Here is a 15,440-nt window from a genome sequence, read left to right on the forward strand (position 1 = left end):
TAAATATTGGCTTGCTATAAGTAATATCTCCCACATTCTTCAGCTTATATTATTGGTATTGTCATTTTTATTATTTATCATAATTTTAATATTAGCTTTAAAATTTAGAGTAATGGCTTTGTATTCTCTGCATTTACTTTTTACATATTCACGCTATAAATCTGTCTCTATTCTCAATTCGCCTCTTAATCTCAACAGAAACAATATAATATAGAGACATTACAGGGACGAAAAATCGTGTGAGGCAAGCTTCACAAAATTCTAGTAGGTCACATTCACCACTTACCACAGCTGAATTTGTTAAACTACCACTGTCTGTATTTGTTATTTAACATTTATTTGAACACTTTTTATTCAGCTAATGTGTTCAGAATTCACATTTTTACTCTCTAAAACTCCAATCAGTGTATTTCTGTGCTTAAATTATGTTAAATTTGTGTTAAAGTTTTGGGTGTGGTGAAAGTGACCTACTAGAATGTTACGCTCCGCTGCTTTCCACCGAAGTTCGCGCATGCAGCATCATTATTTTCGATAATTTTTGGTGTCAATGTTGTTCTGTAGCCCGTTTCTGTATCCTTGCGATATGAAATATATCGCAAAATGCAACCCTAATTCATGGTTATCGCAAGGTAGTGTTTCTGTACGAGTGGTGAGTATGTATTTTCGATATTTCTTGCGATATTCATATCACTAGCTCCGAAGGTCGTGATAGTACCAAACTATAAAAAGAAAATGAGTGAAGTTCGTTAGTTTGAAAGTGAATTGGATTTTTTGTTTTCTAATTAATTTTTTATTTTATAGAAAAAAACCAGAAGTGGAAAAATTGCAAAAAACCAGAAGGTGAAACTGGTGGAATTGATGAAGGCCAATAAAAAAGTGGCAATGGGGACTTTTAGTGCTAACCTGAGCCGCAGTGTATGGTAAGCCGTTGCTCTTGAGCTAAATGCGGTGGGGGGAGCTTTCAAGACAGCCGAACAGTGGAAAAAAGTGCGTATATACTATGGAACTAAACGTAATATATATCTGTATTGTATTATTTTATTTATAGAGTTGGTCCGATTGGAAGTGTGCGGTGAAAAAGCAGGAGGCAAAAATAAAAAATTCCGAAATAGAACCGGCAATCTCCCGGCAAGCGAGGGACCTATTCCACTCGAGGGAGTTGATGTGGAAGTTTTGGAGTTTCTACCATCAGATTCAATAGACGGAGATGGCAGAACAAAGGAATAGGGATTTACTGAGGTATATACATAAATATTCTCGGGAAAAACTTCGCAACCCAAATGTTCAAAATAAGGTCGGCAAGGAGATTGTTTTTTTTTTTTTTGATTGTGTCGTGAATACAAATTTTTATTACTGTTTGTTTATATATACTAACATTTTATGCATATATGTAATACTCCTACATTGCTACAAAAGGCTAGGTACATTCCCAAACATCACAGTGCCGATATATTGCTGTATAAACGTTTTTTTTTTGTATTCAATAATCCAAAGTACCTAAATTTTAATTTTTTCTTGTCACACTTATGCTGTTAAAATCACAAAAATTTTATAGGCTGTTTTGTTTTGATTTCGAATTCAAAACACATTGCGAGTATTTTCTATTAGCAATATAGGAGTATTACATATATGATTTTATGTTTTTATTTGCAGAAAAATGAAATAAAAGAAGAAGGTATAGAATTTTTGGATCTTACAAAAGAAACTCCAAAAGTGACTTCAAGGGCGACTCCAAACCCAAACGCTACCGTACTCGACCCAGCCGCTTCTCAATCGACCCCACGTGGTCATAATACTTTTGGAAGTGCTTACGCCGAAATAAAAAAGTTTATGGAAGACCAGGATGAAAGACAAAGACAGTTCAATAATGGGCAACAAAAATTAACTAACGAAATTTTAAATACGCTGAAAGACATGCATGAAACGCTCAAATCAATAGACATGGCGTTAAAACCAGAATCACTTAATGACTGAATTACTACTATTACTATTATACTAACATATCTCAAGCGACCGACAAGAAATACGTGGCCGTGGTCAAAAATATAGGAACAAAATTAAAACACAAATATATGTAAATTCTATATATTTTACGTTGTTTGGTCAATTTCTAAATTTTTTTTACATAATTTTATGTCAAAAAGTATCGTAATTGATTTGAAACTCTTTTTTCAAAATTCGATAAACTTTTTAAAAGTCATCACAAGTTTTAAAATTGTTTTCTTAGAATTCTTAAAAACTTTCTGAATATGCATTTTTGTACCACCCTCCATCAATTCTAGCTAAACAAGATTCAACTTTAATCTTCCTAAAATATTCGCTTATTTTTGACAATTTTTTTTTCTGAAGGGTATTAAGAATATTCTCCCAAACAAGAGAAATAAGTTTATATAGAAGAAAATACTAAACACCTTTCACAAAGAAAATTGTCAAAAATAAGCGGATATTTTAGGAAGATTAAAGTTGAATCTTGTTTAGCTAGAATTGATGGATGTGGATACAAAAATGCATATTCAGAAAATTTCTACGAATTCTAAAAAAAAGAAATTTTAAAACTTGTGATGACTTTTAAAAAGTTTCTCGAATTTTTAATAAAGAGTTTCAAATCAATTACAACGCTTTTTGACATAAAATTATGTAAAAAAAATTTACAAATTGACCAAACAACGTAAAATATATAGAATTTACATATATTTGTGCTTTAATTTTGATATATTTTTTTTTAAGTACCTGTACATACATAAAAACTAACTATTTCATACAAAACTACTTATGAAATGAATTTATATTTGTTTATTTTTATTTATGAAATTAATTAAATAAAGAAAAATTTAATATTGAAGAGTCGCGAAGTAGTTCATATGGTAGTACATACATATTAATTATAATTAAATAAATCAGCATTCAAATAGATAACGTTTTCTTTTTTCTCTAACTCATTACACAATTCAAATATAAACGTAATAACGCACCTAAGAACACATTACAACTTCCATTATGTTTAATAATTATAATTTACAAAAAAAAATATCATCTATATCTCATTTTTTGTCTATTGTTTATAATTTAATGCAACTTGTTTGCCTTTTTCACCTTGGTCACTAACTGCGTTCTTGCTAGTCTAATTGTACAATTATTCCTAGCCAATCAATGGCCAGTATCCTCTTTTCTACAACTTGGAAAATATTGAAATTAATTTCCTTTTCGAAAAACTCTGATGCTCAGCGGAAAAATGTACGCTTTTAATTTACTTTTCCCGCAACATCAAATCAATATATTGATTTTATTGAAGCGTACATGCGATTGATATCATGCTGATATTTATTTTGAATTTCCTTGCGTCTCAATTTGAAAGCGGCCGTAACGAGACCCATATCCGGCGACCAAACTTCTTTGCAGAGCGTAATAGCTGCGGGTACTTCAAACTTTTGTAATTTGCCTGGATGGTAAATGTTAAAGAGCATGATGTAAAAATCGTATCTTTACTGATGTGCTAGCTATTTGCAAATCAATTATGTTCCAGACCGGGTTTGTTATTTTTATAAAATAAAGTAGGCAATTTATAAGGTCGTCTTTTCTTCGCATATTTTATGATTTTAAAAACCCTCGTTTATGCTTTGTTGTTGGTTATCATATAAAATTAAAATAAAAAGTACAATCCAACAGCGTATGTATGTCAGATGTGCTAAGTTATTTAGGCAATTCAGGTGACCTCTTAAATTTGTATGCGTCGTATTTAAATACATCCGTAAAAAGGATTGACAAATCTAAATTTATGGAGCCGCTAATCTGTTAATATTTTTCTCCCATAAATAACAACCCGGTCTTTAACACGGAAATTCGATAAACATAATTCTTTTGGAAGTTGTTTTTTTATTTTATTTTTTGCACTTACACTTTTTAGCATGTTCGTCAATTTCCTTAATAACTGCCTTCTCCATAGCTGTTGACGCGCATAATTACTCAAATGATTTACCCTGGAAACCATTTCGTTCCGCTAGTTCTTCCAGATGTTTCTGATTTGGAACTAGAAACGCCACTGTAAATTGTTTAGACCGCCGTAAAAGCAGATATTCTCCACAAGAGGACACATTTTCAATTCGGACTAAATTTCCCCAGAGAAACGTATTCGCCCGCCTGCAGTTTAAGCAAATCCTTTTTACGGTCCGGAAGGGAATGAAAGTGAATTAATGTTATTTGGATATGGAGAAAGATACCGAGGTAGATAAAAGTTGACTAGTCACAATTTGAGTAAATATCACAACCCTAGAGTAGCGTAGGTATTAAGTACGCTTTATCCAGAAGTAGTCTTATATGCAAAGGCGTGAAATACTGTGTTAACCATAGTGCACGAAGCATTCAATACACTTTTCTAACCGTACTTTCTTTAAAGAAAAAAAACGACATATAAAGTTAGTTGTAGCCGGTCAATAAATTATTGTAAATATTTTTGTGTTATGATAGGCTTTTCTTGACCATAATGTTGCTTTTAGTGCAAGTAAAACTCCACTATTACGTCCCAACGTTTCGCTAAGCACCTTAGCTTCCTCAGGGGCATAAACTGCATATATTTAAATATTTTTTCAATTTACCAATGTAATTTGACATCAAATTATAAAAATGGTTGTTTAAAATTTCAACAATGTCCAAAAATTAAAACCAAACAAAAAACAATAAACGAAAATGGACTTACATACATATACACATATGTTAAATTTTCTATTACAAAAAAATATCGCTAATACCACCTATATATGGTACAATTGTCAAACTAAACAACAGAATTTAAAGGCATAACAAATAAGCCGCGGAAATGCAATCCGTGTCTTCTTTTATGTTTACTGTTTTGTTCCTTTTATCCATTATTCGTAAGCTCTCTATAGTGTATCTGATTTTTGTTCGTTTCTCTTTGTCTAATATTTTGACATTTTTCATATCAGCTGAGTGACCGCTTGATGTGGTGTGTTGCGATAGCACTGTGTTGATTTTCTTTTTCCTTATGTCTGCTTCATGCTCATTTAGGCGGACTCCTAGACTTCGCTTAGTCGTGCCTATGTATATTTTATCGCAGCTTTCGTTTTCTTTACCTTTGAATGGTATTTCATAGACAATGTTATTTTGTTGTGAAGTTTTGAGAGGAGTTCTGGTTTTTGTGAAGATACTAGATAATGTATTATTCGATGTGTATGCTAAACATATGTTATTGTTGTTAGACGTAATGTGTTTGTAGAAGTATTCAGTTAATCTAGGTATGTACTTAACACTGTAATACTGTTTGGGTTGATCAGTTGTGGTTCTTGTTGTATTTGTATTGATATTATTTTCAACATTTGACTTTTTCTTTCGAATTAGGCTGTTTGTAAGTGTTTTTGGAAAGTTATTGATTGTAAGAATTTGTTTAATTTTTCTTATGTTTGCTTCCCAGAAGTTTTGATGGCTAATAGTTAAGACTTTGTTGATAAAATTTTTTGCGGTATTTATTTTGTATTTGAAGGGTTGGGCTGATAAGAAGTTTATCAGGCGGCCAGACGAGGTGGGTTTTGTGTGCCAATCTAATGTCAGAATGTTGTTATATCTATGAACCCGTGTATCTAAAAAGGGTATGCTAAAATTCGTTTCGGTTTCAAGAGTGAACTTTAATTTATTGTGGTACTTATTTAGTGTATCTAGGATAGTATCCACATCATCTCTTTTCACTATCGCGAAGATATCGTCTACATATTTAACCAGTAATTTTATCTCGATGTTGTGTAGTGTTTTTTGTTTAGATATGGAGTCGTTGAGTAGGTCGTCCATGACTATATCTGCGATGGTTGGTGACAGAGGGTTGCCCATGGGCATCCCAAATGTTTGGGCATACAGTTTTTCACCCCAAACGAAGTAGTTGTTTTCTTTAAGACAGAATTCTAGCATTTGTTGGAAATTTCTCTTTTGTATGTTTGTTGTTTTTTCTATTTCCCCCCCACTTTTTTAAAATTATTTTTGTAGCAAGAATAGTTGGAATGTTCGTAAATAGTGATACTACATCAAAGGAAACTAATATATCTTCGTCATTGACTTTTATGGCATTCAGCCGTTCTTTAAACTCGAAGGAATTTTTAATGTTGTGCTCAATAGATACTAAATTTTTAAGTATATTTCCTACATACCTAGACATGTTGTAGCATGGAGCGTTAATTGATGATACAAGTCCGCCTAAATGAGCATGAAGCAGACATAAGGAAAAAGAAAATCAACACAGCGCTATCGCAACACACCACATCAAGCGGTCACTCAGCTGATATGAAAAATGTCAAAATATTAGACAAAGAGAAACGAACAAAAACCAGATACACTATAGAGAGCTCACGAATAATGGAGAAAAGGAACAAAACAGTAAACATAAAAGAAGACACGGATTGCATTTCCTCGGCTTATTTGTTATGCCTTTAAATTCTGTTGTTTAGTTTGACAATTGTACCACATATAGATCGTATTAGCGATATTTTTTTGTAATAGAAAATTTAACATATATGTATATGTATGTAAGTCCATTTTCGTTTATTGTTTTTTCTTTGGTTTTAATTTTTGGACATTGTTGAAATTTTAAACAACCATTTTTATACTTTCATGTCAAATTACATTGGTAAATTGAAAAAATATTTAAATAAATGCAGTTTCGCCCCTGAGGAAGCTAAGGTGCTTAGCGAAACGTTGGGACGTAATAGTGGAGTTTTACTTGCACTAAAAGCAACGTTATGGTCAAGAAAAGCCTATCATAACACAAAAAGACATATAAAGTTGTTAATACGGCTTCTGATTAGGTTTTGTAACAAATTTTCGTTAAGTGTTAGCAGTATCTACAGTTGCACGTATAAGGAATCAAAGTTTGACCTTTTTATCGAATATTAGATAAAAATATCATATCAAAGGCTCTATATTCTGACTTGATTGAAAACAGCATATCTTGAAAAGTACAGATGCAAACACGTAGTGTTCAATACCTGAGTATTATCTGCAATGTAGATACCCACATTCTTTATTTGGTATGTATGTACATATTTTGTATAGTGTACATTAAGCGTAGGAGAGGCTTGAACTTTGATAGGCTTTGATGTGGCAGACGCGATATGCAAGGAAGAAATCATATATATGGCAGAACTGCCAAATACTACTGGAAATCACTGCTACAACAACAACTGCAAATCCCCCTGCATTAACGTTGATTATCTGGAGATAATTATGGACTTAGTCGACCCCATTATTTAATTCATATAAATCTATGACACAATTTTTAGCGGAATAATTAACAGAATGTAAAATATTGAATACGCACACTCACCAATGATTTTAAGTACATCATCTGGATGCATTTCACCAATATCACCAGGCTTAAACCACATTTTGCCATCCACCGCACATAATGAAGTGCACACGTCCACCCATAAGTTTAACAACATTCTGGAAAACCAATCTTTATAAGTGAATTGAAATATAAATAAAATGTATATTTGTTTTAAATACCGTTTATAATTTACATATCAATTAACGGCGTTTGTTATAATTTACTTATCAATTAACGGTGTTTGATCCAGAATTAGCTAAAAGAAAAAAAAAAATAGTAGAAAGCCAAATCATTGTACTCAAGCAAAAAAATATATATTGTATAAATCTATACTAACCGGTACGGAAGTCATGCACGTAGGTTTTAATACAACCGCATCACCTTCGCATTATCTTACTGCTGGTATCAATTAAAGTCAATGGCGTGGAATAGCCAATAGGCACTCCAGTTATTAAGCAAACACTCTTGGCGAGTAGCATGAAAACATGTGCGAATGGAAGGAAACTTAGGACACTTATCCAATAACTGTTTAAATTTGGGCAGCAGCTCACGTGACGCAATTACTGTTGTGACGTCAGTTTCGCTGATACCAAGTCCATGTTTTGATCTCAAGACCCTAGCCACACAGGATAAAAAGTATCCTAAGTCAGTCTCCTGGTTCTAAGCTACCTCTTCACCAATTTTCAGCCAAATCGGTTCATCCGTTCTTGAGTTATAAATAGTGTAACTAACACCACTTTCTTTTATATATATAGATATAATAGTGTATAAGATTAATTGAAATAATACCTAACTATCCTCTCCCGAACCGTCTGACCTTGTTGTAGTAAGCTGTCGTTTGGGCGGTCTTCCTCAAGAAAATCTACTTCTGATGGATTTCCATTCGCATTTGCTGTGTCTGGCATACTTTGCCTATGTTGCAGTGGAAAATTGTGCAAAGTTAGACACGCGTTTATGATTGCGCCTGCAAACTCAGGCTTCACCAACACTCCGCGCTCATGGGACAAACACGCAAACACTTTTTTTAGAACTAAAGTCTCTCTACGCAGTTTCGAGCTCTTATATGCGCAAAAATAAAATTGGTTTGGCCAGTTGTTGTCGGAGCGCGAAACGGTGTTATAAGCCATGGCTGCAGCGGATATCCGGAATCACCAGTAAGCCAACTCGTATTTGCACCTAGGCTGTATTGCCTTTCCAAGAAATCTTTACAAAGACTATTTTCCCATATAAAAGCATCGTGGGTACTTCCACCAAAACGTGCGTTGCCGGCGAGTATACGTAGGTTGTAATCGCATATTAACTGCACGTTTTTTGAAAATAATCCTTTTCTATTTATATAACAGTTTTCAATGTCGGCTGCTGGCTTCTTAATTTTTACATGTGTGCAGTCAATAGCGCCAATGCATCCGGGAAAGCCGGTAGCAGAGTAAAATCTGAAAAAGAAATTAACTGGTATAAGTATATTTCATATATACACTCCCCAGCTTGCATTTTTTGAAAATTTTGATCAAAAAATATTCAAATATCATGCCCTAAGATGATCAAAACGTCCAAATTTAAAAGCATTTTCTATTCGAAAATTAACGTATCGTCGGGAGAAAAATGTACCATCCCACTCAGCATTTCGATGATTAAATTTTGAATTTACCTACATATCAATACAATTTGATTACTCTTTCCGACTAAATAATGATTTATCATACAATTGAACAAAAGAAATAATCAAATATGAATACTTTTGATGATCAAAAACTGAAAATCATTTCTCGATCACTTTTTGGAATCATTTTTGAAGTCCTTTGATGATTAAATTTTTATATTTCATAAAAAACAGCAAAAGGAATAATCAAATATGCTTACCTTTGATGATCAAAAACTGAATATAGTTTTTCAATCACATTTTGGAATTTTATTTGAATCAAATGTATTTACTTTAGGTGATCAAAAAAGTATAATCATTTTTAATTCAGATTTTTGAATCTTTTATGAATATATTTGTTGACTGAATAATGAATTTTATACTTGTTAAAATTTTACTTTTCAATGAAAATCTTATTTTTTCACATACACATATTTTTTCAATAATGAAGCTCAGAAAAAATATATAAAAATTTTATTATTTATATAATTATATATATTCTTCAAGACAAGAAATAATGTAAATGCTGCTTGTGACCAAAGATTTCCCCAACCATTTCTCCACCTTCAGCTTCCCGGAAAATACATAATAGTTGGATAATACAAAGGTTGTGAGCTATTTGAACCCCAGGTAAGTGAAACTCTCTTGACATATGTACCTGGATATGTCTTCAACATCCCGTACCGCATCGTATTTTAAGATATTGACGATCATATGTAGCTGATGTTGGATGTTGTAGTCGCAGGTGTATATCGGTCAAGTTTGTTTGCGAGTTAGCTGTGGTTCGAATAGCTTACTTTCGCATGCTTTCTTCCCCTGATGAAATAAAATAATTATGTAGTATCCTGTTTTGAATGAGATATGAAGAATAAATGCATTATAATGGCATTCAAAAATCTCAACCAAGACGATTGAAATATATTCACGAATATGATCAAAAAATGACTGTGAAAAGCAGTCAAATATTACTCTAAAACTATTAAAGCTCAATTTTACAATGATATCAAATATGAATAAAAAGCGTTTCGAAATAGGAATCATAAATGATTGTTCAAGAATAATCACATTTATGGTACATTTTTCTCCCGACGATACGTTAATTTTCGAACAGAAAATGCTTTTAAATTTGAACGTTTTTAATCATCTTGGGGTATGATATTTAAATATTTTTTGATCAAAATTTTCAAAAAATGCTGGCTGGGATAAATGTGATTATTCTTGAATAACCATTTATGATTCATATGTATTTCGAAACGTTTTGTGCATATCTGATATCATTGTAAAATTGGGCTTTAATTGTTTTAGATTAATATTTGAATGTTTTTCATAATCATTTTCTGATCATATTCGTGAACATATTTCAGGCATTTTGGTTGAGATTTTTGAATCATTTTTGAATGCGATTATCATGCATTTATTTTTTATATCTCATACAAAATAAGATACTACATGCTAATCTTATTTCATTAGGGGAAGAAAGCATGCCGAAGTGAGCTATTTGAACCAAAGGTAATTCGCAAACAAACTAGACCAATATACATCTGCGACTACAACATCCAGCATCAGATATGATCGTCAACATCTTAAAATACGATATGGTACGGGATGTTGAAGCCATATCCAGGTACATATGTCAAGAGAGTTTCACTTACCTGGGGTTCAAATGGTTCACAACCTTTTGTATTGTGTAATGGTTGGATTTATATTTTCTGGGAAGCCGAAGGTGGACAAATGGTTCGGGAAATCTTTTGTTAGGAGCAGTATATACATTATTTCTTCTCTTGAAGATAAAATTTTAATATATTTTTTCTGAACTTCATGATTGAAAAAATGTGTATATGCGAAAAAATAAGATCTTCAATCAAAAGTAAAATTTTAACAAGTATAAAATTCATTATTCAGTCAACAAAGATTGTCAGAAAAGATTCAGAAAGCTGAATGAAAAATTATTAAACATTTTTGATTTGATTTGATTTTTGAATTTTGATTAAAAATTTTATCACCTAAATGCTGAGTGGGTCAGCTTTAATAATAAGTGTAGCCAAAGTGGCAAGGTTAAACTATGATCAACTTTGACTGGAGTTTAAATCAGCACTGAAAAGCTTGCCCGCTTGCTCTTAAAGTACTTACATTTGTTTTACGGCATCTTGCTCATCGAACGTAGTAGGAAATTTGATGTAGCTGCACATCAATTCTGTTTCTATAACGTGCGCAACCTCCTTAATCGATCTACTGACCATCGTCTTGCTCAAGGAGCAAACAAAATCCTGCCCAACATCTCGAAGAAACGAGCCAGTTGCAAAATAATGTAGTGCTGACAGCATCCTAAGTGCCTTTGGCACAAACTTCGTTCTTTGCCCGTTCTTCATGTACGGGCTGATTTCGTCGAGCAACACGATAGCTGCTTCTTTTTTGAAGCGAAAGAGCTCTTCGAAGCGTACTTCAGGTAACTGAAAGGGGTCCGTTGCATCCCGTAAATGTCGTCTGTGTATGCGCAACATGTTTCGTTGGTCAGTTGCCAGAGCAAATAGTGCAGCCGCAAACATTTTTCCTACGAAAAAAGTACATACATATTAGTAAAACTTAAAGAGCACAAGGCAATTTGTAAAGTAACTTGGCCCGCATTAACTCTTTCTATGCATATACATATGTACACATTTACTTACTTATAGCTTCTCGGTGGACTGATTTGTTTTTTTTTGGTTTTGGGAATTGAATCTTCCAAAGTACATAAATACCCGTAGCACAATATTTTTCCTTTATTATTATAGTCAAGGGGTGATTGTAAATTCTTTAAAATACCAACTTAAACAAAAGTTAACGATTTATATAATGAATATTGAACTTTTGCTCTTGCAATTAATTCATGGAGTACAACAACGAAAAAAGAATTTGTGTTTGTTATTACATTTTTAGCTATTGATGACAGATCCTATGTTCCATCGATATGATAAAAACTCCCCACTATTATATTGCAAGGTGAATTGAGTGCGTTACAGAAACACTTTTCATATCGAAAGCGATACTTGCCTTGCGATAGCAAATCGTTCGTTGTTATAACGCAAGGTTATAGAAACGGGCTACTGAGCTGTAACAGCTGTATGCGTTCTAAGGGCTATGACAGCACATACAATATGATACGTGTACTAGGCAAGCAAAGAAACTGATTAAAAATATGTCATATTAATGCACAAAGCCTATCACCTAAAATAGACGAGTTTCGGCATATTTTTGAGTCATCAGAAATAGATTTTGTGTGCGTTTCCGAGACTTGGTTCTCTCAGTGGAACAGTGATGCAGTGTTCTGCGTTGACGGATATAAACTTTTTCGTGCAGATAGAATCGGGCATGGTGGTGGGGTTGCTGTATTTGTTAAACATGGATTATGTTGTAAAACTGTTTGTACATCTGAACCATTTACTTCTATAGAGTACATTTTTGTTGAAATAAATTCCCAACATGACAAAATACTAATAGGTTGTGTGTACAGGCCAAACAAATACGTTGCTTTTGATAACTTTTTAGAAGAAATTCACGACTGTACATTAAATTATAATAATATTGTAGTTGTTGGAGATTTCAATAGTGACCTGCTTCATGAAAACAAATTTTCTTTAGCTTTGCAAACCCTTGCACTTTTCCCAGTAAATACCATAACGCCAACACATTTCACTCAAACTAGCAGTACTCTTTTAGATATATTTTTTGTTAATGACCTATCGAATATTCAACTCTACGACCAGCTTTCAGTTCCAAACTTCTCCAATCAGGACCTAATTTTTATATCATTTGACTTCGACCGCACATGTGAAGCAGTTGCCTATTCATACCCGGATTTCATGCATATGAATCATGTGCAACTCGAAGAAGCTGTTGCTAGTATTCCTTGGGAAACTGTTTATATTTTAAATACTACCCACGAGCAGATCCGTTTTCTTCAAAATAATATCGCTTCACTTTTTGACCAACATGTGCCTATTGTAGTGATACACTCAAAAACTCGTAAACGGCCTTGGTTCAACAACTACATAAAGAGGCTTATCCAAAAGCGCAACATAGCTTATCGGAAATGGAAACGATTTAAATGTACTGTAACATACAATGTTTTCAAGGGTCGCAGAAAAGAAGTTACCAAGGCTATAAAGCTGCAAAAGCTGAAATACTATGAGTATCAGGTTAGTACAGCAATAGGGTCGAAGAAGACTTGGAAATACATTCGGAATATTGGCATCGGTAGCAAATGTAGCGATATCTTTGAAAATGTAGACGTAAATAAATTAAATGAGCAATTTGTTCAATCATCTAGCTGTGACAGTAACTTATGCCATGAAAGGTATGGCGATTATTTGTGTGGTGTGATATCCGAATTCTCTTTTTCGAACGTTGATGACTGTGCAGTCGTTGAGTCTGTCCTTGGGGGTAAAGTTCAATGCTACTGGTCTAGACGGAATTCATCCAAAACTTTTTAAATGTCTAAAATTTTACCGTTTCTTACCTATGTTTTTAATACTATATTGACCACGTCCGTGTTCCCTGATTGTTGGAAAGTTGCGAAGATCATTCCGATGAAGAAACCCAACGGAGAGTACAGACCCATCGCTATATTGCCATTCCTGTCCAAAGTCCTTGAACGTTTAATGCATAACCAGATAAACTCATTTCTGACCCAAAACTCACTTTTAAATCGTAACCAGTCTGGCTTTAGAAGCCGTAGAGGCTGTACCACTGCTTTAATTAATGTCTCTGATGACATCAGGCTAAACATTAACAACAACCTTGTTACTTTTATAACGCTCCTGGACCACGCCAAAGCATTCGACACTGTAAACCACAATCTTCTTACTCTAAAGTTAAAAAACTTGTTCAATTTTTCACCTCCTACTTTATATTTAATAAACTCCTAACTCAGTGAGCGATCGCAAGCTGTGTGCAATGGGAGCTACATATCAAATTATCTACCGCTCTCCAAGGGTGTTCCTCAAGGCTCGATTCTTGGCCCGTTATTGTTTGTGTTGTATGTTAATGACCTTCAAAGTGTGTTGAGGTATTGTGATATTCATGTTTACGCAGGCGATGTGCAATTATATGTCAGTTGTCCTCTTTTATCTGTTAATAGTTGTATTAGTTATCTTAACACTGACTTAGAACATGTAAACAAGTGGGAAAGTGATAATGGCCTACTTTTAAACCCAAATAAATCACAGTGCATAGTAATCTATAAGAAAATCATATCGCTTGATAGTTTCAATAAAGTAAAATTAAATAACTCAGTCGTAGGCTATGTAAACACCGCAAAAAATCTTGGAATGATTTTTAATAAGAATTTGACATGGAATAACCACATTTATAGAGCAATAGGCAAGGTTTATGGCATGCTTTGCTCACTTTGGACTACCCAGCACTTTACCCGAGTGAAAATTCGACTGCTGTTAGCTAAAACATATCTGTTATCCACCTTATTGTATGGATGTGAACTTTATGCCAATTGCGATAGCTTGCGTCGTAGTAAACTAAATGTCCTCTATAATAATATAGCCAGATATGTGTATAGTGTTGGTCGTTACGAGCACATCTTCATTTTCGCCAAGCGGATTTTTTCTATTAAATTCGATAACCTGTTACAATTGAAGTGCTTAACACTGCTTCATAAGATCATCGCATCTCGAGAACCTGAATATTTCATGGACCGCCTTAAATTTAACAGATCACCTCGATCGTTCAACTTAACTACTATGAAGTACAATTGCCTAGTTACTGAACGTCAATTTTTTGTCTACGCTGTTCGCCTTTGGAACGCTCTGCCCCAAAAACTTAAAGCCATACAAAATGCGCTGCGCTTCAAGAATGAGCTCATAAACTATTTTCGTCAATAAAAAGGCAATGTGCACTTTCTCTTACATTCTTCTTCTTTGCATGTTATTACATCCTCAGACTTGTTATTTTCTGTTAAACAAACCTGTTAAGCATATTCACTTGTCAAGTTTATTTTTTAATGTTATTTTTAAGTTAGTTTTAAGCTCAAACACTGTAAATTAACCTAAGGTTGTGTGTTTGATTAATGATAAATAAATAAATAAATAAAAGCTCTCAGTGAAAACTCATCTGCCTTGCAGATGCCGTTCGGAGTCGGCATAAAACATGTAGGTCCCGTCCGGCCAATTTTTAGGGAGAAGCTCGGCCTTAGATCTCTTCGGAGGTTATCACGCCTTACATTTATTTATTTTTTTTTCCAAGGTTGTTATTGTATCTCTGTTGCGGCCCAAATCTTCTACCTCGGTAATTCCCATAATTGTTACTTCGGTAACCCCCACGGAAATTACTCCGGTATTGATTTTGTTGCCGTATATTTAAGATTGTATTTGAGCTGCCCGTTATTTCGGTACAGCTATTTGTAAATTTTGAAATCGCATCATTCGTTGTTGTGAACGTTCCTGCCTGCATAATCATTTTTACTTTCACATCCGCGCAGTTCTTACA

The 15,440-nt window shown here is 33.6% G+C and overlaps 1 long non-coding RNA gene across 2 annotated transcripts; it reads right to left on the bottom strand.

The window, feature by feature from the left end:
* Window positions 1–7,317: 7,317 nt before the first annotated feature.
* Window positions 7,318–11,839, bottom strand: LOC137239896 (uncharacterized). 2 transcript variants are annotated; one of them, XR_010949528.1, is made up of 5 exons: window positions 11,630–11,839; window positions 11,094–11,514; window positions 7,662–8,757; window positions 7,549–7,580; window positions 7,318–7,440 (listed from the first exon to the last, which is right to left on the bottom strand). It is a non-coding gene; the product is annotated as an uncharacterized lncRNA (long non-coding RNA). The 2 variants fall into 2 exon arrangements; XR_010949529.1 differs by having other exon boundaries at window positions 7,324–7,440; window positions 7,504–7,580.
* Between the last annotated feature and the right edge of the window lie 3,601 nt (window positions 11,840–15,440).

Source organism: Eurosta solidaginis, chromosome 1 (genome assembly GCF_040869045.1).
Source record: "Eurosta solidaginis isolate ZX-2024a chromosome 1, ASM4086904v1, whole genome shotgun sequence".
Classification (NCBI taxonomy): Eukaryota; Metazoa; Arthropoda; class Insecta; order Diptera; family Tephritidae; genus Eurosta; species Eurosta solidaginis.